The 27,327-nt window shown below is 37.9% G+C and overlaps 1 protein-coding gene across 5 annotated transcripts in view; it reads right to left on the bottom strand.

The window, feature by feature from the left end:
• CrebB (Cyclic-AMP response element binding protein B) overlaps window positions 1–27,327 on the bottom strand; it is a 285,479-nt gene that overhangs the window by 103,338 nt on the left and 154,814 nt on the right. The window lies entirely within an intron of this gene.

Raw genomic sequence — 27,327 nt, 5'->3', positions numbered from 1 at the left:
AGTTTGAAGTATTTACTGGTTCAAGTTATTTACATAGTCAACACACGAAGGTGAGAGCAGAAAAAAGTCCCTAGGGTTTCCCTGGTAGGCGTGAGAAGACACTGCTCCACAATGTGCTGGACTGTTTGCTTCACAGCACCACAATTGCACGCTGCCGAATTAAGTATTCGCCATTTAGGAAGGGAGTAGGCACATCTGCCCTGGCCAGTGCGAATCCTGTTTATGGTTGTCCAGGTCTTCCGTGGAAGATCAAAACCCTCTGGTTTGTTATTCAGTCATGGTAGATTGTGATATTCTGATGGAGTCCTGGATATCCATACTTGCTTCCAGACCTGAAGCAGATTAAAGTTGGCACCTGCTAGGTTTCTGGCTGTTCTAACAGGTGGGTGTTTAGATTTTAGCCTGTTAATAAGAGCATCATTCATGTCACCACAGATTGGCAACTGAATGTTGTTAGTTATTTTCTTATAATCTCGTAAGAGAGCATTTTCCCGACGGAGGTGAGGTGGGGGAATATGGGATAGAACAGGTAGCCAGAAAGTGGGAGACCGGGCGAGTTGGCCGTGCGGTTAGGGGCGCGCGGCTGTGAGCTTACATCCGGGAAATAGTGGGTTCGAATCCCACTGTCGGCAGCCCTGAAAGTGGCTTTCCGTTGTTTCCCATTTTCACACCATGCAAATGCTGGGGCTGTACCTTAATTAAGGCCACGGCTGTTTCCTTCCAACTCCTAGGCCTTTCCTACACCATCGTTGCCACCCGTGTCAGTGCGACGTAAACCCACTAGCCACTAGCAAAAGAAAAAAAAAGTGGGAGTAGATCTAATTGTCCCTGATATCATACGCATAGTGTGATTCAGATGAGTGCCAATTAATTTGGTGTGACTCCTGTTCAGCCATATCAATGAACAGTATTCTGCAGCAGAATACACAAGACCAAGAGCTGAAGACCGTAGGGTTGATGCTGATGATCCCCAGGTGGTGCACGGAGATACTGATGTGGACGTTGAACCTGAGGGCCGACATGCTTCAAATGCTAATCATTTCTTCAGAACATACTAATGCACATGTCCTGAGAATATGAAATTCCTATCTCTAGTCTTTCAAGGTGTTCTGGTTTTTATGAACATGAGTGTATTTAAATTCTCTGTTCGACAGACTGAACAGCTTTTGAGTTACATTTAAGTTACATCAGACACAGATGGGTTTTATGGCGACCATGGGATAGGAAAGGGCTAGGAGGGAGAAGAAAGCAATCAAGGTCTTAATGAAGGTACAAACCCAGCATTTGCCTGGTGTGAAAATGGGAAACCACGGAAAATCATTTTCAGGGCTGCCGACATTGGGCACACGGCCAACTCACTCTGTGAAGAATATGAAATTCCCATCCAGCGTAATGATATGGATAATGAAGTAGTGTCCTTTTCAACTAATGAAACGAACGGTCAGTCAACAAATCCCTCACAACGACATAATTTGTTGCCATGGACTACCAAGGAAGCAGTCTAAGGTGCTTGCAACTCACTATTGTGACGCAGGCTTCTGCTGTGTCTTCCTAAAAACCATAGGCATTGGGTCAGCTGATAGAGCAGCTCTCGTGTACAGCTTTGGTGTAAGGGAATGTTTGGCCATAAACAAATACGGGAAGCAGACAATGGTATTAGCATAACATACAACACAATTTTTAATTTTCAGAATTGTTATTGTGTACAGGCAAATTTTTTTGAAACATAATCTCATTGGTCAGAACACTGTTGTTAAACACAAACCCAATAGTCGATCAATTCAATCATCATTGATCTGCATTTAAGGGGTGTCATACAGATGACAGATTCCCTATCAGTTGTTTACCTTGTCTTGGAAATACCTTGATAAATTTTTCCAGTCCCTAATTTCTCTTCCTATAAATGAATATTTGGCCCAATTTGTCCTCTTGAATTCCAATTTTATACTAATATTACCTTTCCTACCATTAAAAGCTCCACTCAAGCTTATTTGTCGACTAATGTCATTCCATGCCATTTCTCCACTTCCAGCTCAGAACGTACTGTGTAGTCAAGCAGCTCGTTTCCCTACTACCAAGTCTTCCCAGCCCAGAGTTTGCTACATTTTCATTGCATTACTCTTTTGTAGGAAGTCGCCTAGAACAAATCGTGCTGCTTTCCTGAGGATCTTTCCCAGTTCTCATATTAAGTAATGCTGGTGAGAGTCCCATGCACTGGAACCATACTCTAACTGGGATCTTCACAGAGACTTATACACCCTCTCTTTCACATCCTTACCACAACCCCTAAATACTCTCATTACCATATGAAGAGATCTGGAATCTTTATTTAAAATCTCATTAATGTGATTACCCCAATGAAGGTCTTTCCTTACATCAACACCTAAGTATTACAGTGATCCCCATGAGGTACTTTTACCCCATCAACACAGTAAATATAAATAAGAGGACATTTCCCCTTGGTGAAACTTACAACCTGACTTTTCATCCCATTTACCATCATATCATTGCCAGTTGTCAATCTCACAACATTGTCTTTCATTTCCTCCTTTTCCCTGCATAAGCCCTCAAACTTTTTTAACAGTTATGCTACTCCAACTCAGTGCTTAAGTATTTATCAAACATGGCTCTTAGTTTTCCCTTTCAATCATACCGAAGTACTTTGAGGATGATACAACACAAATTATTAGAATATTCAGTAGCCCTGAGTCCAATCGGATAAAAATATTGTCAAGAGTTCACTCCTAACAGATTATGCATTTATGCTGCAACCATATGTATATCAATATTAAATTACAGCCAAAACAGGTATATTTCCTCAATTACAAAGGAGTAGTTCATATTGCCTAGTTTTCCAATGAAATAAAATCTTGCATAATGAACAACATTAAGGTCTCATGGAAACATACTATACACAAAAATCACACCTCCACCCTTTTTTAAATATTTATGTGGAGACTTTAGATACATTCGAGCACAACACAGTTTATACAACACAGCAGTAATCTACCCCTTCTTACAGCAAATAAATTATCACATATCCCCGAAACTTTCAATGCAGCAAATCATCTGAAGGGCAGGGATCTAACATTTCACAATCAACAGCGAAACAGGAAAAGAGCAAGAAAACAAAACACACATGCACAGACTCTACTAACCACAAAGTTCGCTACTCGATTACAGTTGAAAAGTACTATGGGAGTACCACCTAGACCCCTCAGTTAAATATTATCTTCCAACAGAATCACAACAAAGAGAACAACACATTTAAGTGAACAGGTAAACTGAGTAATAAAAAAGAGGAAGGCATGCAAAGAACCAGAACTGACAGAAAACTAACTTAGCACAAACTACACAAAAGAAAAGAATCACAAGCAATGATGTTATGAGCATTAAACATGCAATATACTCTCAAAAACAAGCAATAATGTAGTGTTCTACACATGCAATATACCATTAAATTTTCTTACACAAGCAAGCACAACAAAATAGACACCAATTCCAGGCACTTAACATCTGAAGGACAGTCCAGGGAGAGCAAATTAACAAAATACCTATCTCAATGAATCTTTAAATTTTGGTATCATTCAGTGAAAAATATTTTAGATCTCTGTAGCTTCATATAAATAAATAAAGAAAGAAAGAAAAAATAAATAAATAAATAAATAAATAAATAAATAAATAAATAAATAAATAAATAAATAAATAAATAAATAAATAATCAGCTCTTAACAAAGAAACACACAAAAGATGTTCAAGTTACAACCACTATACCAATTCCAAAAATAAGATTTTCTATTTGCTTTCACTGAACATGATGCTAATAGTCATCTGTAAACAAAAACCACAGAATTTAACAAATATTACATCCACCTACACATTAACAAAATATCTTATATAACAGTATTTCAGGTATAATGAAATACCGTAGTATATATCTCACACAGACCAAAAGGTGGAACACAGTCAAGAAAAGCACAGAGTGGACAAACATTACATACCCGGTAAGCCAATTATAAAGGTTTTTTTTTTTTTTTTTTCAAGCTTTGTACAAGGATATGGGGGGATATGTGGATACTCAGATGAAATCAATGCAGCCACTTCACTCACTGAATGCTGTGTATAAGAGCCAGTAAACTCAGTCCGTAGTATATTGCCTTCCCGTACAGGCAAGATAAAAATGCATTCATTATTCAGCTAATGCACGTCAGTATTTGATGTATTCAGATGCCTTGTGTTGCATCTTTCATAACAAGGATATATCCATCCCTTTAACAGACAACACTAAAAGAGAGATACCGACCTTGCTTAAAGACAATGAAATCATACTATTAAAATTTTAAATGTGTTTAGAAAAGAGACTATAACAGTTCATTGGGTGATAAATGCTGCATTCATTTCAAACGAATTAATTTTACTTGTGTTCCTTCTGCCATGAAATACAGTGGACAAGGAAATGGAGGGATGTATGGGAAACCAGTAGCATATTTTGTTATATTAAAAAAAACACTTCTCATACTGCACAACTGGCTTAGTGCACAAATGTGCTATTTACAAACAAGAAATTAAGTAATACTACCAATTGCATTCTGACTAAGATTTAACTCCTTATGGAAAACAAAAATAAATTTGTGTAAGACACTGAAAAGAGCATCATACATACAATAGAGTCTATTATTATTATTATTATTATTATTATTATTATTATTAACATTGAATTCACACTAAAAGCACCCAATTAATTTTTTGAAGTGTATGTTCCTTCCCCAGATTACAACTGAATATTTCTGCCTAAATTTTGTCCAATTTTCAGAGTGCTTAATAATATATTTATTTCAGTGGAAAATAATCCAAAAGTAATCTGCAATACAGATCTTAGGAAACAGTTTACAAAATATCACTTGGTAATCAAGTGTTCTCCAGCCCAATGTTTTATGGCTAGTATGCCAGCCTCTTACCTGGAGAACTTGGGTTTGATTCCTGCTTCTCACAAAGGTTTTATTCCTGGTCTGAAGGTTGGAATGGAATTAGCTTAGCGATGCAAAAACAAATGAGGAATGGTTTTACATAAGAAGCTGCAAATCCAACCATGAGTGCACCGAGCTCGATAGCTGCAGTCAATATTGCGGCCAGTATCCAGTATTCGTGAGATAGTGGGTTCAAACCCCACTGTCGGCAGCCCTGAACATGGTTTTCTGTGGTTTCCCATTTTCACACCAGGCAAATGCTAGGGCTGTACCTTCATTAAGGCCACGGCCGCTTCCTTCCCAGTCCCAGCCATTTCCTGTCCCATCGTCGCCATAAGACCTATCTGTGTCGGTGCGACATAAAGCCAATAGCAACCATGAGTGCCTCTTGGCTGAGCAACAGTCATCTGTACAAGATGATATACTAGCCACGACTGGAGATAAAGCATTTACAATAATTCTGTATTATCAATGAAATTTTCCAGCTACATAGAACACTTGAGAGGGTCTACATCAAGATGAGGCAACATTGCTCAATTGTCACGATATAATTGATCACAAGTTTGCTAACCTGTTAACCAAATTTTACTCGGTGCAAAAATATTTTACGTTCCTTCTTATGTCAGATTTACTCTACAACGGATACCATCTATATGCTTTTAGAAATCCTATGAGAGGAAGCAGAACTTCCAGAATTCCTTGAGTAAGAAAATATCTTTGAGTAGACTGTAAGTGTGTTTGAGAAGGAATTTTAAGGTATAATCTGTACGGACATATTAGCAGTGTTCGAATCAGGTACAGCTCTCTAAGCGGAGCTACTTCTGTCATCTGACTATGAGCAGGCCGGGCCGAAATGTTACAAACAAGTTCTTTATTCAGTTGTCTCGATCAAGTAAACTAGAATTCGAGAAAGGCATGCACCCTCACCTGTTTTAAACAATAATGAAAGCAACATTGAAAGGAGAACTGACTCAGTCCAGCAGTAAGCATTTTATCAGGTGTATTATGCAGTGGTCAGGTTGCAAAAATCCAAACAATTCTATTAATCTTTGCTCCATATTGAAGACTAATTACATTGTCCTTCAATTAGTGATCTTTCTGCCAGTGAATATTGGATAAATGCTGTCATATATGTGGACTCTGAGAAGAACAAAGGTTGTGTTAGCCACCTCCATTTTTCTTTCCTTTTATTAAATAGTGCACTGTAATTGCTATACGAAAGCTGCAATTGGAATGTTTAAGTTCAATCCATGCCACTAATTCCATATATTGGCACCATGTTTTCATTTTAATCATCATCAGTCAACAAAGTAAGTCTTCATCATAAGAAAAGCCAACTAAATTCAGCAGCAGTTTAGGCAAGCACCAGTGGATGGAATGGATATAAATTTCTGTAATACTTTACAATGGGATTTACGTTCTTACTGAAATTCATATTATTCATCCAGTTAGTAAAAGCAACCACTTTTTTTTAATGACACTTGTATGGATTTGGACCGAAGCTCCTTTCTTCAATGTCAAAGTTTGATTTTGAACTACTTTCCTTGCCATTACATGGGACTGTAGATTTATTTTAGGGGTTACGATATCTCAAGTCATAGCCCCATGCAATGGTAATGTAGAACCTATGAAACAAATGTTATGCATTAAATAATCCATTAATTACTGAAGGTCCTTAGAGACTCTAAAGAACCAGAATGATGCCCTGTAAGGAGTTGCAAATTCCAAGTAAATTTACTGATACAAATCTCTCTTAAGTCAACTTAGAAATTGTGTTTTATAGTGCAAATGGCTTCTATTTGTATATACATGAGCCATATGTCGGGGTGGGGGGAATATAAAAAGCATTAATGAGCAAGATCAAAGACTGTAAAGTATTGGTAGTATGCAGCAGAATACGCTCAAGGGAAACTTTATGGGGCTCTGATATGAACTATTTCAGTGGTATAAACATTTAATTGTGGTGCAAATACGCTTTCCCTTCGCAAATTCAAACATTCAAAGTTTAAAATTTGAATGCTTCTTTATAACTTACTGGAAAGGAAGTCGTGCTGAAAAACAAAATTATTAGGATATAAACTGCATTCAATCTTACATCTTATAACCAACACATATTGTATTATCCTGAAATTGCCAACAGTTCAACAGCGAACATTTCATCTACTTCATTAGGCTGAGGAGTAACCGAGGGTCATGCAATACCTTCATTCAAACATGGGGAGAATGAACTGTGTGCGAGTATACATGCCATAGGGTGCATTCTTCTTGCATTCATACAGACATCTTAAGAACAACCTATATGTGGAGCCAATGACCTAGGTGTTAGGCCCCTTTAAACAACAAGCATCATCATCATCATCATCATCATCATCATCATCATCATCATCATCATCATCAACAACCTATGTGGGATATATGCAGAAAATATATTTTCCCGTAAGTCCATAACAAAATTTAGGATGTACGATAAACTCAATGGCAAATATACACGAATGAATATGGAAAAGTAATATTTGAGTCAGAGATTCTACAGACACTCCAAGACACCAAGCAAGGTACAAATGGGATGAAGTTGCCCAGTTTTAGATTTTGAACTTTAATAATTCTGAAACCAACTAAAATTGGATATCGGTTTTTCTTGTAGAGTATGGGTATTGATATCTTAGTAATAAAGTTTGTGGTCTTCATTAACTGTCACCCATAACTAATTGGGAATTATTGTTTAGGACATGTTGGACGTACGATGGCTGCCGTCCAAGACACCCTGTAAGACTTATGATGACTGGCGTGAGCTTTAGGAACCGAGAAAAAAAGTTAGTACCTATGAACTGTATTTGGTTTCTTAGGGAAAATAGTGAAATAAGATTTATTTTCTTGGATTCTGGAATCGACTGTAAAGTGATTCCTTGTTCTTTCTTGATTCATTAAAAAGAAAGGTGTAATAAAAATTAGTTATTATTCAAAGTAAATAATTGCTCTTGACCGTACCTACAATTCATAACAGCAGTGATCAACTTCACCTGATTGAACTATCTGTTATGTGTTAAATTTGGATTGTATATGACTCTTGAGTGACTTTGACGGTTCTGAAAATTTGGCAATATTTAAATAATAGACTTGGCATAAAACATCAATTTTAATACTAGTTTCAGTGTAATATAATATTAAAGTTTAAAGTTTGCACGATCAATAGAGCCTCCTCTCCTTTAACACTTGAAAACAATCTGTTAACCAACCATGAATTCTCTTTATCAGGGTTCGTTTTGGAATTTTGTACACTTTACTTTTTTTCCCTCTGAAGTTACTGTGAGACTTTTCTCTGATTTAGTAGATTTACTTTTGTATACATATGGCATTTTCACAAAACTGAAATGGTCTGAAGTATTGGAAGTAGCAACCAGAATTGCTGCAGCATATATAACCTGTTCAAAAACAGACACTTGCAGCAACGACTCCTTCACACCACCACTAGACTGTTATAGATCAGTGTTACCATGTCCACTGTCACATTGCAGTTGCATTCATGAATGCCTGTCTATGCATAATAAAAAGTTAAAAATACAAACTTTTCAGGATATATAGAAATACAGTCCAGTTCACCCCAGGTTTGTCAGGTAGTCAACTTCATGCCGATTTCACTTATAATTCTTAGAATTTAAAATATATATCTGTTGATAAGTAAGTATGAATAACTTTCATTCTTGCTGTGATTGTAGTTGCGAGGAGTTGAGATATGACATAAATCCTGCATGAAAGAAGATTTTTTGTCATAGTGAACTTTGGCTATGGTTTGCGATATATGAAGTTTCAACTCAGTTAATTTATATCTAAGGAGAGGATTTTTAGGTACGAATAGGTTAGAATGCAAAAGTATTTAACCAAGGTGCAAATGCCTTCTACCTGCACAACGGTTCTGCAGTGAAATTTGCATAAGTATTAGCGATCTGAACTATCAGCACACCTAAAATTTATGCAACTCACCGACGTAACTGCAGTGCGGCTAGATTATACTTGCGCCTTGTTCATATGTTTGCATTTTTAACTTATTCGTGCCTAAAAATCCTTTCCCTATTTGTAACTGTTAGGCTCTTCAGTCTGCCGAAACTAATTTGGAATAAATAAATCTGTAAACTACCCGAAAAGGAAACAATCCTATTTTAATGAAGTTTTTATTTTTTCAGGTATAATTGTTACCATATGTTTTCCTATTCAGGTACTTTATAAATTTATTTATTCAAAATTAGTTTTGGCATACTGAAGAATCTAACAGTTATTTAAAAAGAACTGACTATATTGAACCTAAAATTAGAGTCTGAAAAAGTTCATTATAGCCAGAGTTGACTGTACATTACTAACACATAGGATTGGTGCCACAACGGGGATCAGCCATAAAACTGGCCCAAATCCACATGTAGTGCTGACCCCAAGCTTTTGGTAAAAGGCCAGGAAGAAGTAGAAAACAAAAGTCATCCACATGCAGGCCACAAAGACCCTTGAAAGAGTGAGAGATAAATAAAAATAAAAGGTTCCAACATCTGTAACCTAGGCTTGAAATAGTATAATGTGGCCTGGTCAGATTTGTAGCCAACAATTAAACTGGTATACATTGCTATTGAGGGCTGAGTGAACCCTGGATCATCTCCCTCAATTCTTGACTTCTTAATGAGAAATCAAATCCATGTCTTACTGGGCATTCAATGTCTCTGTATGTATAACAGTACACAGTTAGATTGAATATACAAATTTACAGATACTTGTGCCTTCAAAATCTGGTGCTTGCTGCAATCTATGAAATCTGGACTGGCTCAAGGAAAAATGTGCAGAATATTACAATTAAGTGTTCAAGCAACATCACAACTACAAAGCCTATATATTAAATAGACATCAATTTTAGTTACATATGAATTTCCAAAAAATAAGCCCCACTACATGACAGAGGTTGAGTTGCCAATTATCACATATTTCCAGGGAAATCCTGTACATCAACTTTATTTTGTGTATTGTTCATGTATTTTATAACATCCATCCCATATTTTCCTGATGAATATTTATTTATTTTTTATTCATTCATTCATTTATTTATTTATTTATTTATTTTTTTTTTTCTGCCAGTATTAGCATTCAATTCTCTGTTAGTAGCCCTAACTAAATTTATGCTGTGCTCTGGCATCATTTAAACTTTCTGCCTTTCTTTCGCTTCCAGTCTCCCGCTTTCATATATGCAGATGTGAAAGTAAACATATGATGCAAGGTGGACTGTTGGTGGAAGTTTGTTCATTTAGTTCATGGTCACAGTTGTAAGGTAATTATTAATCAATCGATCAATCAATCAATCAATCAATCAATCAATCAATAAATCAATCAATCATGAATAGTCACCTGCATGACATAAATGTGGATTGCACTTATAAAAAGAAATCATCATAAATCATTCCTTTCAATTTGTAGAAAGGAACTTAGTACTGCAAATGGCAGTAATACAGATTGTATTTAGCATACAAAAACAGTAGTCAAGCTGTTCATTCAGATTCTCTGCTTTATTTCTTATACGCCTAGCCATTGATGGACTTTTAATTAACATTGTGTTGATCAGAGAATGGTTGAGACATATTAGTTTTTATATCATAGTTCACAGAAGCAAGGAAAGAGACATTAACAACTCTGCCAAGATCTCGAGCTTTTACTATACTTATTGCAAAATGACTCAAGTACAGCCGCTGCAGCAGAATTAGTATCAGTGTATCACAACGTGAAACATAACTTGAACTATAACAATTTAAACTGATCTGAAACTTCCCATGGAAGAATTCAGTGATTCATGTGTTTCAAAACATATGCAATATGTATACACAAAGTTAGAGTGTACAGAGAAGGAAGTTTTGGCCACCGAAAAGTTATTCCTATTTCACTGACATTCTCTGGACAAGACAAGTATGTTTCTTTCACTTGCAAGAGATACATCTAATTACAAAATAATAATAATAATAATAATAATAATAAATTCTTTTAAGATATTTTCTAGCACTGGAATACAAAATATGCTTTTAAAAGAAATTGAACAATGTAATGAAACAGTCATTGGCACTTGACAAGTTTTCTTAAATCTAATGGTTTAGATATTAACACATTAGCAATTGTAGTTTCTATACAGCAGACAATGCTAATGTAAACTCTGGCAAGTACAATTCAGACATTAACCTATTAAAGGATGATTGTTTCAATCATGTTTTGCATAATGTAGTGACGTAGCATATGAAACTTCAAATCTTGATATACAAAATAGTCTTAAAATTGTATGGTCTTTGTACATTTCTATTGACAAGTTTTTCACAAATCTGAAGTTGTATTTTTGTTTTTCTTAAAATACAGAATGGAGCAAAATCATCAGGCTATGGCTATCACTAACCGGAGCAGTTGACAGGATCATTAAAAACTGGAATCCCATAAAGAGATTCTTACTTATAATAAAAAAAGATGAAACCATAGGCACATTCTGTTGATAAGTATAAAATACTTCAAAAGTATTACTGACTGCCCTAAAGCACTGAAAATATATTTCAATGATTCAGATAATCCAGTTAAAGAATTGATGCGAGAGACATCCTTACTGTATTTTCTTTCTCTCACATTGGTAATGCTAATTTTGTAGAATATTCTAAAATTACAAGTTGTAATACAAGGAAACTTATGAGGAAGTAAAAACTTTAATCAGTAAAATCATTCAAAGAATAGTCTATATACAGTATTTTTCTAGAAGTGGAACATAAAGTTTTAAGTAAGCCGACATGTTCCACAACCATGAGTCATTAAAGAAGACTCTTTTAGAGGGCAGAATTAAATATATTAAACCCCATAACAGGCTGCCCGCAAGTGGAATTTAATATATCAAATAGTCGGACATCCAGCGTTACTGGCACACGTAGTACTCAAAGCCTTAACAGATGCCAACAAGCAATATTTTCATGTCTGGCTGTAAGAGAAATAATCAAAAAGAATTGCATTATCTGCCTGGTAGCCCTTTTACAAGCTTTGAGAGGCTATCATGTTCAGTCAAGCGTGCGTTGCGAGTTTCGAGACCAGCCTTCCCGCTTCTTACAGTTATTTTGCAACAAGTTTAGTAACAAGAGCGTCAGTGACCAAGATATTACTTCAATTTTGGACTCTGCAGATGTAAACCAAGTGATTTTTCATTTGAAGAGTCCGAAGATGGAAATTCAACTAGCAACTCTTCTCAGAGCAAAAGCGCCTCCAGTGCCCCAGAGAAAGAAACAGCCAACAAATGGACTAACGTAACTCAAACCCAGGACCTTTAAGTAACATTCTGATATATAATATTAATCAATGACCAATTTTAACTTAGTATTTTGACACGACAACCAAGCCAATAGTCATTTTCACTATTTTTACACTGACTGACAGAGCAAATGCAACACCAAGAAGGAGTGGTTCGAAAGGGATGAAAGTTGGGGAAAAAACAGAGACGGCACGGACGAATAATTGATGTTTATTTCAAACCGATATGCAGGTTACACAATGCGCACGGCATCGACTCAGTAGGATGTTGGACCACCGCGAGCGGCGATGCACGCAGAAACACGTCGAGGTACAGAGTCAATAAGAGTGCGGATGGTGTCCTAAGGGATGGTTCTCCATTCTCTGTCAACCATTTGCCACAGTTGGTCGTCCGTACGAGGCTGGGGCAGAGTTTGCAAACGGCGTCCAATGAGATCCCACACGTGTTCGATTGGTGAGAGATCCGGAGAGTACGCTGGCCACGGAAGCATCTGTACACCTCGTAGAGCCTGTTGGGAGATGCGAGCAGTGTGTGGGCGGGCATTATCCTGCTGAAACAGAGCATTGGGCAGCCCCTGAAGGTACGGGAGTGCCACCGGCCGCAGCACATGCTGCACGTAGCGGTGGACATTTAACGTGCCTTGAATACGCACTAGAGGTGACGTGGAATCATACGCAATAGCGCCCCAAACCATGATGCCGCGTTGTCTAGTGGTAGGGCGCTCCACAGTTACTGCCGGATTTGACCTTTCTCCACGCCGACGCCACACTCGTCTGCGGTGACTATCACTGACAGAACAGAAGCGTGACTCATCGGAGAACACGACGTTCCGCCATTCCCTCATCCAAGTCGCTCTAGCCCGGCACCATGCCAGGCGTGCACGTCTATGCTGTGGAGTCAATGGTAGTCTTCTGAGCGGACGCCGGGAGTGCAGGCCTCCTTCAACCAATCGACGGGAAATTGTTCTGGTCGATATTGGAACAGCCAGGGTGTCTTGCACATGCTGAAGAATGGCAGTTGACGTGGCGTGCGGGACTGCCACCGCTTGGCGGCGGATGCGCCGATCCTCGCGTGCTGACGTCACTCGGGCTGCGCCTGGACCCCTCGCACGTGCCACATGTCCCTGCGCCAACCATCTTCGCCACAGGCGCTGCACCGTGGACACATCCCTATGGGTATCGGCTGCGATTTGACGAAGCGACCAACCTGCCCTTCTCAGCCCGATCACCATACCCCTCGTAAAGTCGTCTGTCTGCTGGAAATGCCTCCGTTGACGGCGGCCTGGCATTCTTAGCTATACACGTGTCCTGTGGCACACAACAACACGTTCTACAATGACTGTCGGCTGAGAAATCACGGTACGAAGTGGGCCATTCGCCAACGCCGTGTCCCATTTATCGTTCGCTACGTGCGCAGCACAGCGGCGCATTTCACATCATGAGCATACCTCAGTGACGTCAGTCTACCCTGCAATTGGCATAAAGTTCTGACCACTCCTTCTTGGTGTTGCATTTGCTCTGTCAGTCAGTGTAATACAAACATTTTTTTACATACTTCAATAGGAAAGAGTAATTCAGGGAAACAACAGACAACACTCCAACTACAGGATGTAGAATGAAAGCCTGGTCATTTCCAACACTATCTGATATAAGGGCCTTGATTGACGTAATCATTAACTATTTTTCTCAGGCATGGGTAGATAACACCCCCTCCCCCTTTTTTTGTGTGTGTGTGATGTTTTCTGCAGTGATGAATTTTCGCTCCTCTTCTGGAATCTACATTTTGCCGTACAGAGGGAAATAACCCACTTAGAAAGGAGGAACTTATACAAGGTGTTCCTAGAAAAGAACTGTGGAGAAATATATGCTTTTTTATTCACCTGGCCCTTCAATTTCAGTGGATGATGGTACAATCTCTTTCAAGGATAGATTGGATTTCTAAGTGTATAACCCATATAAACCAATAAAGTTTGGACTAAAAGTTTTTTCGCTCTCTCAGATAGCACTAATGACTATCTGTTTCACTTCAAGCCATATATGGGGAAGACTGAAAATGAAGATCCTACTCTACTGAAGACCACACAGGTGGTTAAGAACTTGTGTTCTTCTCTTGTAAAAAATCAGAATAACACACCCACGGGTTTTCACATATAACTGACAGATACTACACTTCACCTCAATTGGCAGGAGAGTTGCTCAACATGAGAATGGTAACAACTGGTATATTCATGCCAAGTAGGAAAGATATACCAGAAAATATGAAGCCCACACAAATTAAAAAGGGTAATAATTAACAAATGAAGAAAGGTGACAGTGAGTACAGAAAGCATGAAAAGTTACCCTTGGCTTGGAAGGAGAAAAGAGTAGTGTATATGCTCAGCACTTGCCACAAAGGGGACAAGAATGAGGTCACGGATGTCCCTTCTAAATTTCCTAATCAACCTTCAACTTCCAAATCAAATCTAGTACTAGATTACACCAAACAAATGGGCATAGTAGACAGAACTGACCACTACTTAGCTTATTATCCGTTCTTGAGGAGATAGTGCAAATGGTACCAAAAAATGTTCTTTCGGCTTTTGGAAATATCCACAGTAAATTCGTATTTGCTATACACTATGGCACAGAAGAAGCCAAAGAAACTCAAATAAAACACAAAGCACGCAGAAAGAGTCTAGATGAATCCCTTTTGGCAGAAAGATTGACCACACGTAAATCTCCAGAAAGGTCTAATCAGGGACATACATCAGGAGGCCCATCAAGCGAGAGATTGAATGGGATGCAGCATTTTATCAGTAGGAGGGACCACATGATGATGATGATGATGATGATGCTTGTTTAAAGGGGCCTAACATCTAGGTCATCGGCCCGTAATGGTACAAAATGAGATGAAATGTAAGGACAATTAAAAATCCATAATCCTCCACTGAGCAGAATTCAAAACATGAGGACGAAGAATGAATGGATGGATATGAAGTTAAAACAATCAGTAGATCCGACCTGTAAATGCCCCACATTCCAAGAAACTAGCGTTAAACAATAGTAATACTGACCAAGGGACTGCTTCTAAAGCACAATACTGAATCGATGATGCTTGTAGTCTAAACGGGTCCAAAATCCAGGTCATTGGCTCCTCATAATGGTACTTATCGCTAGGAAAGTAGAATCATGGTATTTGTCATGTTGTGGTACTAATCAAAAGTAGCGTAGACTCGCGGTATTCCACACATTATGGTACTACTCACAGGTAATGTAATGCACACATGTAACACAGGCCTATGGTGTTTCGCACATAGTGTCGCTATTTACAGGCAACGCAAACCTATGGTATTCTTCACATAAGTGGACTAACCACAGGGATTCACACAATCCCGTGGTGTTCCTCATATAGTGGGTATTAATCATAGGCAAGGCAGAACTTTGGTGTCGCTCACCTATGGTGACGCTCATATAGTGGTATGAATCACAGGTACTGTAAAATGCAACCTCAGCACACACTGTCACTACTAATCACAAACCTATTGTGTACCTAACATAGTGGTACTACACGCAAGTAAAAGCGACCCATGTTGTTCCCTGTGTGGTGGTACTAATTACAAGTAGTATCATGGTTCTAATTTGATCATCCCTTGGTCGCCCCTTTTAGTCGCATCTTATGACAGGCAGGGGATACCGTGGGTGTATTCTTCATCTGCATCCCCCACTCACAGGGGGTTGTGTGTTTGGTCCGCGAGAGGTACTTTATCTTCCTCAAGTCCGCCAGCAAGCCGGTTAGGACCCCCTATCTGCCACCTGGGACGTGCCACGTGGAAGTATCAACTCCCCCCCCGCTACGCCAGTGTAGTAGGTTCATGGGGAGGGACCACAAAACCGGTGCATTTCCTTCCATTGTATGAAGGACAAAAAAGGAAAGGAAATGCACAATATACTTTTGTGAAACCTACTCAGCCAAACCGTATCTCCATGCTGACAAAACATTTCAAGATTTATCGCTCACAGCAATATCTTCCCATGTCATAAACTGTAACCTTTCTGCCCTTATAGAAATGAACAACTAAATTCTACCCCAAGTGTAAGTATCTAGTAATGCCTTTTATGTACTAACATGCTGCCGCAAAATAAAATCAATAATATCCTAAGCACCTCTGTGACAGAGTACATCCAATATTCAAGGTAAGTCATAAATATTATGTACATGTGCATGTTTATAGCTAGTGTTCGATAATTCTGGATGAGTTTTAGTTTGCCATATTTTCAGTCCACGTAAAATCATAAAACGCTTCTGCCATGTAGGGTTAAGGATTCTACTCCTATCTGGTTACATATTTAAACCAGCAGTTCAGATTTGAGGAAAACTTGCCAAACTATAAAAAATGAGTAGTATATTCAGTATATTACTTGTAGCCTCCGTGGCTCAGACGGCAGCACGTCAGCCTCTCACCGCTGGGTTCCGTGGTTCAAATCCCGGTCACTCCATGTGAGATTTGTGTTGCACAAAGCTGGAGGTGGGACAGGTTTTTCTCTGGGTACTTCAGTTTTCCCTGTCATCTTTCATTCCAGCAACACTCTCCACTATCATTTCATTTAATTTGATCTGTCAGTCATTAATCACTGGCACAGAGGAGTGTGACAGGCTTCGGCAGCCGGCACAATTTCTATCCTCGCCATTAGTTGGGAGCTTCATTCATTCCATCCCTAACCAGGTCATTGACTGGAAAACGGTTGCAGGTTTTCATTTCATTCAGTATATTACTTCAAAGAAGGTATCACTTCCAGATGATAAACGAGTTCCTCAAGTTAATTTTCTATGATGGGAAGAGTATAATAAAAAAATTATTGGGCTGAATTACAGTTATATGAGAAATATTTTACACAATTACAAATTACTTTTTCAACATGTAATCAGTAAAATTACAATTACAAAACGCTAGTCTTAAGGAAATTACTGACATTTCATTTTTTGCAAGGGAATTTAACAATACCAAAGTTTGTTGTGTGTGTGTTTTTTCTTATTTTTATTTTTTAGCATAGAAACATTAAGTGGCTAACATCACTAGGTGAGACTAAACATTATAGCTTGGAACTTCCAAAATTATCTTTCCCTATCATTTTTATTTTAGTTAATTATTTGTAGCATTTCAAATCATTTGCCATTTACTTTACAAATAAAGTAATTGGTTCCTAAAATTCTCATCGCTATGTCTCCATCTCATTGAGGGAAAGTACCTCTTTGCATTTACTGAAAAGATGCCCTACAGGAGCACTTGAAGGAATACATGTGTTTAGTTTTAAGAACATTATTGGGATAAGTATGATGTCTTAGGAAGTACTGGAGAGGTAAGAAATACCTCATCCAGTGAAGCTACTGGTTCTGTGGTAACAGAACTGAAAACGTTATCACCATCATTTATTCTTTTCCCATTTCTGCTTCTATGTGATGTGTATCAATTACTAGAATGTAACAATTACAATTTTATTTCAAGAAGTAATAGAAGTTAAAATTTCTTTTTGTACAACAAAATGATTATAAGTAAAAATAGCTAAGAATGTAATCATTACAAGTAATCCAATTAATTTTACTCAATTATTTCCCAAGCCTGATAATTTTGTAACTGGGACCATTAACTAACAGATATACAGTATTCAAAAACAGCAAAGTGCCCCCTTGAACAGGTCATTTGACATAAATCCAATACAAAATTTGTGACCCATTCCATTATTGAATTAGTTCTGTATAAAACATTGCTTCCATGTGATGCATTCGGGTATCTTATTTCAAGGCAGTACAGTACACCACAATCACCTACAGTGGAAATGGTCTGCCAAGATTAGCAAAATGTGTATAGAAAGAAAGACCATTTAATAATAATGTTATTGGTTTTACGTCGCACTAACTACTTTCATGGTTTTCATTGACGCCGAGATGCCCCAATGTAGTCCCGCAGGAGTTCTTTAACATGCCTGTAAATCTACCGACATGAGGCTGACGTATTTGAGCACCTTCAAATACCACCGGACTGAGCCAGGATTGAACCTGCCAAGCTGGGGTCACAAGGCCAGCGCCTCAACTGTCCAAGCCACTTAGCCTGGCAAAGACCGTTTAAGATTATAAATCAAGAGACATAAGAGAGAGATAGAAATTCAAAATTAAAATGTAAGTATATACTAAATGTACTTATAAATGTCAGGAATGGTTATAAGTGAAGAGAGGTTAACACACATTTTCTATCGTAAGCACGTGTTTTTCAGAATGTTTCAAACACTATGAGCTGCAGAAAAATTTATGTCTTCAATACAATGAACAGCAATTACGAGCCATTTGTATGAGTCAAGGAAGGAAGAGATACAGTAACACATCTACATGTGATACCAAAAGAGCAAGACTATCATATCTACAGGTGATACCAAAAGAGCAACACATTGCCCAAGCAATGGAAATTACAAAAGGATGAACATCTAAGGGACTGTACTACGACAGCCAGATAAAAGTGCGGTATAAATTTATTTGGCAGTTTGGACATTTATCTGGAAGTTCGGTTGAAACCGCGTACTATGACTTTCGTTTATGCGCAATCTGGGAAAATATTCTCGAGTATAGCTATGCCGAAGTTGGAGAGGCTGTTAATGCTCTTATATGGGACTTAGCTCTTATCGGGGACGCTACTGTAAAGAATCAAGATGGCTACTCATGAAGATGAATCTACATCTGCACAATGCTGTGCGAAATTAAGTTGTTACAATGTAATTTATGTATATATTTATAAAGTACGTCACGCTTCCTGTCCAGCTATCACAGAATTCTTAAAGATTTCCCAAGCTAGCAAGTTGTTGCTACTGAGTATATCAGTAGCACACAAGCAGTCAACCGTAAGCTTCATAGGTAGCCGTGGTCGTTAGGGCAGCAAAGTTTGCTGCTAAGCAGTTTTTCGTGGGTTCGAGTCCCAATAGTCTAACATTTTTTTACCTTGTAAATGGTAGTCGGTAGGGTACTAGAGGTGATAGTACACATTTCCTAATCATTAAAATGAGTGTCAAAAGCGTGGGTTCTGTTCCAAATCTATCCACGACGCACAATTGGAGTAAAGGTATACGATGTTGTTCATGGCGATTCGTCCGTCGAATGAGGATATTAAGGAGGTTATATTTCTGTTACTTCATAACAACTTGCTACAAAAGTATTTACGCTAAAGTGACATACATGCTTCCAGTTACTATTCTCACATTGTATTGAAAAGAAAGAAACTAACTACTCATTCAATGAGCAAACAATAAATTGAATTAATAATAAAATTAATGATCCCACGCTGCATCAGTGGAAATTTAATTACGAATATAAACTTTACTTTCGTCATAACTCGCAACCTCGTAAATAGTACTAGACAAAAAAGATACATAACCTGAATCTTAACTTTTGCGTCCAGGTTACATTTTCAGTATTTTTATTTTCTATAACAGTTTCAGTTTCATTATACAGTTAATTGATTTTAACATTTCTTCGTATGTGTATATTTCAGTCCTAATTCTGTTTTTGACCTGGACTTCCACATTATAGCTTAATAAGAGTCTGATATTGGATTCTAGTAATACAATTTCAAAAGGAATAGAGCAAAACAAACGAAAACACCAACCAACCATGGAAGAGACAGATCTACCCTCAACAAAATTGGGAATTATATTAAGTAGATTTGAGGCATGTGTGTTTCTCCTTAGTTATCATTAGGGCCCGGATGTCGATGAGATGTCATCTTTTTACTGAGCTGTCTAAAACAATGCTGAAGCACATATAAACTCCGGCTGGGCTACCCCGTCTTCAAATATGTCATTTTTATTTTGCATCTTTTTGCATTTTTTGCTATTTTTCCATTTTAAGAGCATTTTTTAAGTTTGGTAGATTTTTTGGTCATATTTTAGAGAAATCGGCCTTTTAAGGTCTTTTTTTTTCCGATTTTGTCATGTCACAGATTTGTATGAGGTAGTTACGTCTCTCAGAGTTAATAACAATCTAGTAGCTGATACAAGATAATTTAAAATATTGAAATAAAATATTTCAGTATTGCTATTAGTAGTAAAATATATATCTTGGATGCAGAAGATTATGGAGCTAGGTATACAGATACTCCTGTTTTCGTCGCAAACCAGTTATTAGCGGAATGGAATGTTACCTGCTCTGTTGACCAAGGTCAGCTGTGGCGGGGTAGAAATGGGAAGCGATGGATATTCTTGGCTCAGTTCCACATAGATCACGACAAGATATATTAGTTCATTGCCGCTTTCGAAATGCCTAAAATAACACTGAGTATGTCAGTGCATTTAAAACAACTAGTATCTGAATTTGGTGGCAATGCATTTTCTACCGATGCAAACTGTGTGGAACTAAAGTAGTCGCAGAAAGAAGATTTACTGTAACGTAACATATCGATCGCGATGAACACATTCGTGCTCTTCATGTCGGATCTACTGATTGTTTTAACTTCATATCCATCCATTCATTCTTCGCTTACTGCCTTCAGTTGCTTCGACTTCTGGCAAGTCCTCGCAGTTCGTCCTCATGTTTTGAATTCTGGTCAATGGAGGATTATGGATTTTTAATTGTCCTTACATTTCATCTCATTTTGTTCCATTATGGGCCGATGACCTAGACGTTAGGCCCCTTTAAACAAGCATCATCATCATCATCATCATCATGTGGTCCCTCCTACTGATAAAATGCTGCATCCCATTCAATCTCTCGCAGTTCAGTAAAGAATTGTGTGATGTATTTGTATCTGCAAACATTCCGCTGTATAAACTCAACATAAACTCAACAGCCCAACATTACGTAGATTTTTGGAAAAAGATACGAATCGAGAAATACCAGACGAATCAACTTTACGTAAGAATTATTTGCCGCAGTGTTAGGAAGACACATTAAACAAAATAAGTTCTGAAACTCGGGGGAAGAAAATATGGGTGTCAATCGACGAAACTTCAGATGGTACGGGGCATTATATAGCCAACGTTGTGATCGGAACTTTCGAAATGCATACACCAGGTGAAATATTTTTATCGACTACCGAAGTGTTAGAAAAGACCAATTATTCTAATCTATCAAAACTGTTTGAATAGTGCTATGTTTCTCCTGGGCCTGAGGGCATCAAACATGATGATGTTTTATTTTTAACTGATGCTGCACGGTATATGGTACGAGCAGCTAATTCGTTGAAGGCACTCTATTCTAAAATGGTCCATGTTACATGCCTTGCCCATGGACTGCACAGGGATTGTGAAGAAGTAAGGGCTCTTTACTGTAGACAGACTTATAGCGAATGTTTAAGAAAGTTTTCTTAACACATTCACACCCGTATCAGAGTTATTGCCTATAGTGCGTGACCATGCTGTGGACCGCAACCTTGAACTGGAGCCGTTCCTACGCAACTGGGATCTATTTTGGTCACAAATACGTGCGAGAGAGATTAAAGTAATACCTTTATAATGCTTCTACTTACCAGAAACCACATGGCCACGGCGATTTTCCCTCCCAATGCACTTTCTTTGTTTTATTTCTGAAGGTAGCCTAGCACTGGCACAACTAGCTGCGTAGTTGGTTTGTGATTGCACAAGCGTGTGTATAATCGCGTTCTGAAGTGTAACCATGGCGTGTAGCGACAATATAAATGATGCAAGCGATGCGAATTTACAAAGCACAGTTTTTCAGCTGCTTGAAAATTATCTTGGCCAGGGGTATACAATCTATATGGACAATTATTACAAATAGCTTTGGACTCACAAAACAATTACGGGAACAGAACACTGCTGTATGTGAAACAATACAGTCAAATAGGGGTGTACCAAAAGATCTAAAGGAACACCAAGCAATTCTCAAACGAGGGGGGAAAAGTGAACCCGACATACAAGTACAGTCACCTCTCTCCGAAATCTCAGCTCCATCTACTTCATCAGCTCCAAGTCAACGCCCCATGATTTTGCCGCTAAAAAGGGCACTGGCCAAGGATCCATCGTTTAGGTTAGATGGGAAGAGAAAAGAGCATATTTTCTTGAAGTTTCCACCATCAAATATAGTCAAGTTCCCCTGAAGAAGGTGCAAAGTGTGCTTCAAAAATAAAATTATTAGTGAAACACGCTATTTTTGTGGAAAGTGTGGTGTTCCCATTCACCCAGGAAGTGTGATAATACCTACCACACCCTACAGAGATACTAGAGGACTTCATTACGGTATGTGGAATATTTTGTTTCCATATCTTGTTTAGTTTAGAACTTATTGTGAAAAGAATTTGTTGTTGTTTGCTCTGCCACTAACAGCCGCTCAGATGATGGGCATGAATGTGTTAAAAGCACCCTTGCAAGTCCCACGTTTCAGAGCTGAAGCTCCAGACATTGCATTACCTCCACAACCTATCATAACATGCTGGGGCATGTGATTAAACGTGTGTATGTATTATTGCAAAAAGTTCAAGTTAGTAAAGGAAACAGTGTAGAGTTTTGACAGCAAAGAAGCTGCAGCAATAAAAATTGCCCAGGACATGCTATCTGAACCAAACATTGAAGGTAGCTTGGCATTCAAAAAGCCAAATTTCGCCTTATTGACAGCAACAATCACACTGTTGATTCCATTTCCTTAATCAACCAGGTGAAAACTAGTCTTAGCAAAAATCGTGGCGAAATTGCTGCGGGTATTGCATCAAAACTGAAAAAGTTCTGGACAAAAACACTGGGTATAAAACATTATGCAAAATCTCAGATATTCTTTTTGGTGAAAACTACTGCATGGATGGGATAGAGGAGGATTTAGCAGCAAACGACCTTCCTCACTTCAAGTACGCTCCGATCACATCAGCTGATGTTGCACGCAGCTTTTAGAGATATAAAAACTTGTTGGCTGATAACCGCAGATCATTTACATTTGACAACATCAGAATGACATCCGTCGTGCAGTGCAACTCAGAATAAAGTGAACATAAACCTTTTGTTAAGTGCTAGAAATCTATTTTGATTGACTTTTCAGTTTGAGCTTAAGATGTCATTTTTGAAATATTGGTGAGTTTATTATTATAAGATCATTTTCTCCATTTTATAGTGCATTTTTCAAATTTTTAGATAATTTATTAAAGTCATTTTAAACATTTTAAGGGCATTGTTTTATTTCTACGTCATTAACATCTGGGCCCTAGTTATCATGCTTCATGGAACACAATGAACACAACAATTTTGATTTATATCATCAATCTTTGAGGTGCAACAGGCACAAACCACACTCAACATAAATAATAACAGATAAGTAAATTACATCAATGTTCCTCAACACTTTCCCATATCAGGCAAAATTACACAGCCTTCACCAATGGAGGGGATTGGAAGTAAGGAGAGCATTAACACCATATTCCTTTAAAGCTATATTTTTTACATAAACATCAAATACATCAAGATATAAAACTGGATGCATCACTAACCATTTAAAAAGAAATGACTGTGTCCACTTAAACCACAGAAATGATGCTACTGTTATTTATGTAATCAGTTTATCTAAAGGTTAATTCAAATGTCCCTCTATCATATGGTCAATTGTTTCCAGCCCATATGGAAATGATGCAAGTTCATTAAGAGAGTTTAAGACTATTTTTAAAAACTGTTTGTCTGACAAAAATTTCAAATACATGCACAGAGCCATGATACACACAGATGAGCAATTGAAATAGCTACCATTCTGATGAAATGCCACTGTGGTTGGCCCAATGAATGTAGTAGTATGGCGTGGTATGTGACTGTGGTGTCGTTAGATCTTGTATTAGTTGTGTGAATACCATTTAAGCACAAAATGGGTGAGACTCAAGATGTTAACACGTTTCATTATGGCCAGATTGCTGGTGTCTGTTATATGGGCCATTCCATCTCCGAAGTTGCGCAGACTGTGTTTTTCATGGGTATCTAGAGAAAACCATTAATTAGTGGATTTGGGCAAAATCATCCCAATCAGGGTCAACTGATGTGGTTTACAACATGTTGATGACAGGGGGATCTCTGTCTGCTAGCTCTGATGTTAACACATTGATGATGGGTGCCAAACGGAGGCTGCTACACCATGCAGACAAAATACCGGTAGTTCAAGCATCCAAGAAAGAAATTTCACTGCTGCACTCAAACTACTGTAACTCAAAATGTATTAAAGATATCAACCTCAACCTTGGAAGATATACTCACTAGGTTGCTTCGTAGTCTGTATGTTGTGATACCTTTCAAGGCAGTACTGTTTGTGGCTCCATTAAATAGTCTTTCTAAGCACAGTTTAGTGTGAATGCCGCATTTGTGCCATTAGTATACTCATTGTTTTCAAGTATGCAAGGATTTCTCTCTACGGCTACTCCCCATTTAGTGTTAGCGGTTAAACATTAGAAATATCTAATTCACTGTCACTAGGTACCTATTATAACCGGTCTGTACATAACTAACCACAATTATCGGTAGCTGTCGGCAACTGAATATGCCGTGTCATGTTGACATCTGCACGGGTGCTCCAGGGAATAGCTAGAATATCTGACATTATTTAGTCAAATACATGAAGGTTTAAAGAAAGAAAGATGCAGCAATAATTTGTATTCCATGACTAAACCGTTTGGAACTCACAATCTCGTCCACAATTTCATCAATAATCAAGAAAATACCAGGTGCATAAAAGCGAGAATTCTCGTAGCCCGTCACCTACTGTCAGCTGGAAATGACGACGAGAATTCTCAGCGCTCATCACCCATGTGGCACATCAGATAACGAATCTGCATATAAATGTTGAAATAGTTTGTCATCATATAGGGCACGTTGCCATGATTCTCGGCGCGTAAGAACACCCGTGTATATACAAAGTTTCCATGGCTACAAAGACCATACATCGACACTAAAATCTACGATCCCTCTACTCCACGATATGATTAAAAGTAGTTAAAATTATACCTAACAGCACAACAAGCTACAAACGATACCCATGGGTATAATTATTATTTATAAGTTTCATATTCCGTATTGATTGGATTCAATGTAATAGACAAGATGTTCCATCGATCAATACATTTATTGTGAATGAATTATTGCACTAGTACTGGTTTCGGCCTATCTTGGCCATCATCAGCTAGCACACAAATTTACAGTCATAGGACAAAATTACAAAGATGTTACGTAAGAGCATCCAGATGTCTAATGAAAAATGGAAGTAAAATATATTGCAGTATGTTGCGTTAAAATATCTCTGATTAAAAGTGGTGATGGTTAGAATAAACTAAAACCTATTGATTGAGCATGGACATGAGTACATAAACACATTAAAATATATATGCCACATCATAAGACACTAAAAAATATAGCACATTAAACACATTAAAACATGGTATATTTTTAAAACGTCTATTAAAATTTGAGTTCATGTTGCGTTGCATTCATTCTTCAATCCTCTTGTAGTTCTTGTGTTGATTAAGTTGTATAGGTGAATATCGAGAATGTTCTATGGCTGATATACTTTGTATTGGTATGTTATAAGAACTCTTGTCATTAAAATTTGAAAATTGAGTACTGTGCAATTCAACTGTTGATGTAGTCAGGTAAGATTTATATATACAGCAAGATAGGGTTTAATTTCAGAGCAGTAGGTGGTGACACTTCTCTCGTCTATGCACGTTATATGGTTGTTATCTGTAAAGAAAAGCTAATATGAGTATAGCGTATGTATGAAGGAATGCCTGGATGTATGTGTGAAATGAAAAAGTACTTACTGTTGTTGCTGTGAAGGTTGTGTACCGATATGTTTGGAGATTTGTTGTGTTCTGCTACGAGTACGTCTGGGGCTCATGTGAGCTGTGTGGAGGGCTGTTGGTGGAGGGGATGGAGGAGTGGCTATTGTGAAGGTAGGGGCGGGGATAGGTTTGTGATTCGTCGGTTTGTTATGACGTGTGTTTACTAATTTGAGATAGTCATTTTTTATTGCAGGAACGACTTTGTCAAAGATGATACTGGTATTCTCTGTAATGTCGTTAATGTTATGATTGGGGTTAGCGTATTGATCCAAAGAAATATAGAAATCTTCGGTTATGTTGAGCAGGGGGCCCTTAGAGTTTATGTTTAATATCAACATGTCATTATTGATGTCTGTGAAGTTGTGCTTAGATTCTTCTACATGTTGGCTTATTGATGAGAAATGGTTGTGCTTTACTGCATTGGTATGTTCATTATAACAGACGGTGCAGTTTCTGCCTGTACGTCCAATGTAGCTTGTGTCACAGTTGTTACATTTGATGCGGTAGACACCTGATTGGTTGTATTTATTATTATTATTATTATTGATTATTATTGATTATTATATGGGATTTGCAGCTGCAAAGCTGTCCACAAGTGTTCGTGCATTGCTTTATACAGATCCTAGCAAAGAATAATTGAAGAATAATTCCACCAATCATTCCAGGTAGCCTTATGTCAATGTTGTGTCCCCTTTATTCTTTTTATAGTGGAAGCAATTTCTTTTCAGTTTCAACTTAGTAAATCTATAACTGTGAAGTTCTTCAGTCTGTCGACAGACTGGAGAACCTCAATTGTAGATTAATGTTGAACTGGTATAAGCAATCATAGAAGAGCCACTCAAAGTTCAGCTTTGCTGTTTTGCTGCATTTAGATGGTAAGTAAACTCGTGTCCTCATCCTGAGCGGTATAGCTCTTTTCAGGCACACCCCCAATGGAGGTGAGCTACATGTACCATTTCAACCACATACCACCCCTTCTGCCATTCTCAAATTTCTGGCAGTACCGGGAATCAAACTCAAGCCACCGAGGACGGTAGCTAATAGTGCTAACCATTATGCTGCGGAGGCGGAGATTTAGATGGTGTCAGGGTATGGTTTTTGGTTGAACTGAATTACCCGTGATTTTTCCAAGCAAAAACATTTTACTTAAAACAGTCACGTAAGTATTAATGCGGATGAACTTAACGAGTCATGGGTAGATTACGATGATGAAGACCATGGTATCAATGATATTGTCAAGGTGAGACAAAAACATTACAGTGTTGGAGAAAGCTAATAATTAAATTGCATTAGCC

Source organism: Anabrus simplex, chromosome 2 (assembly GCF_040414725.1).
Source record: "Anabrus simplex isolate iqAnaSimp1 chromosome 2, ASM4041472v1, whole genome shotgun sequence".
Taxonomy (NCBI): domain Eukaryota; kingdom Metazoa; phylum Arthropoda; class Insecta; order Orthoptera; family Tettigoniidae; genus Anabrus; species Anabrus simplex.
Note: the sequence above shows the minus strand (reverse complement) of the source record. Positions and strands in the feature narration are given on the sequence as shown.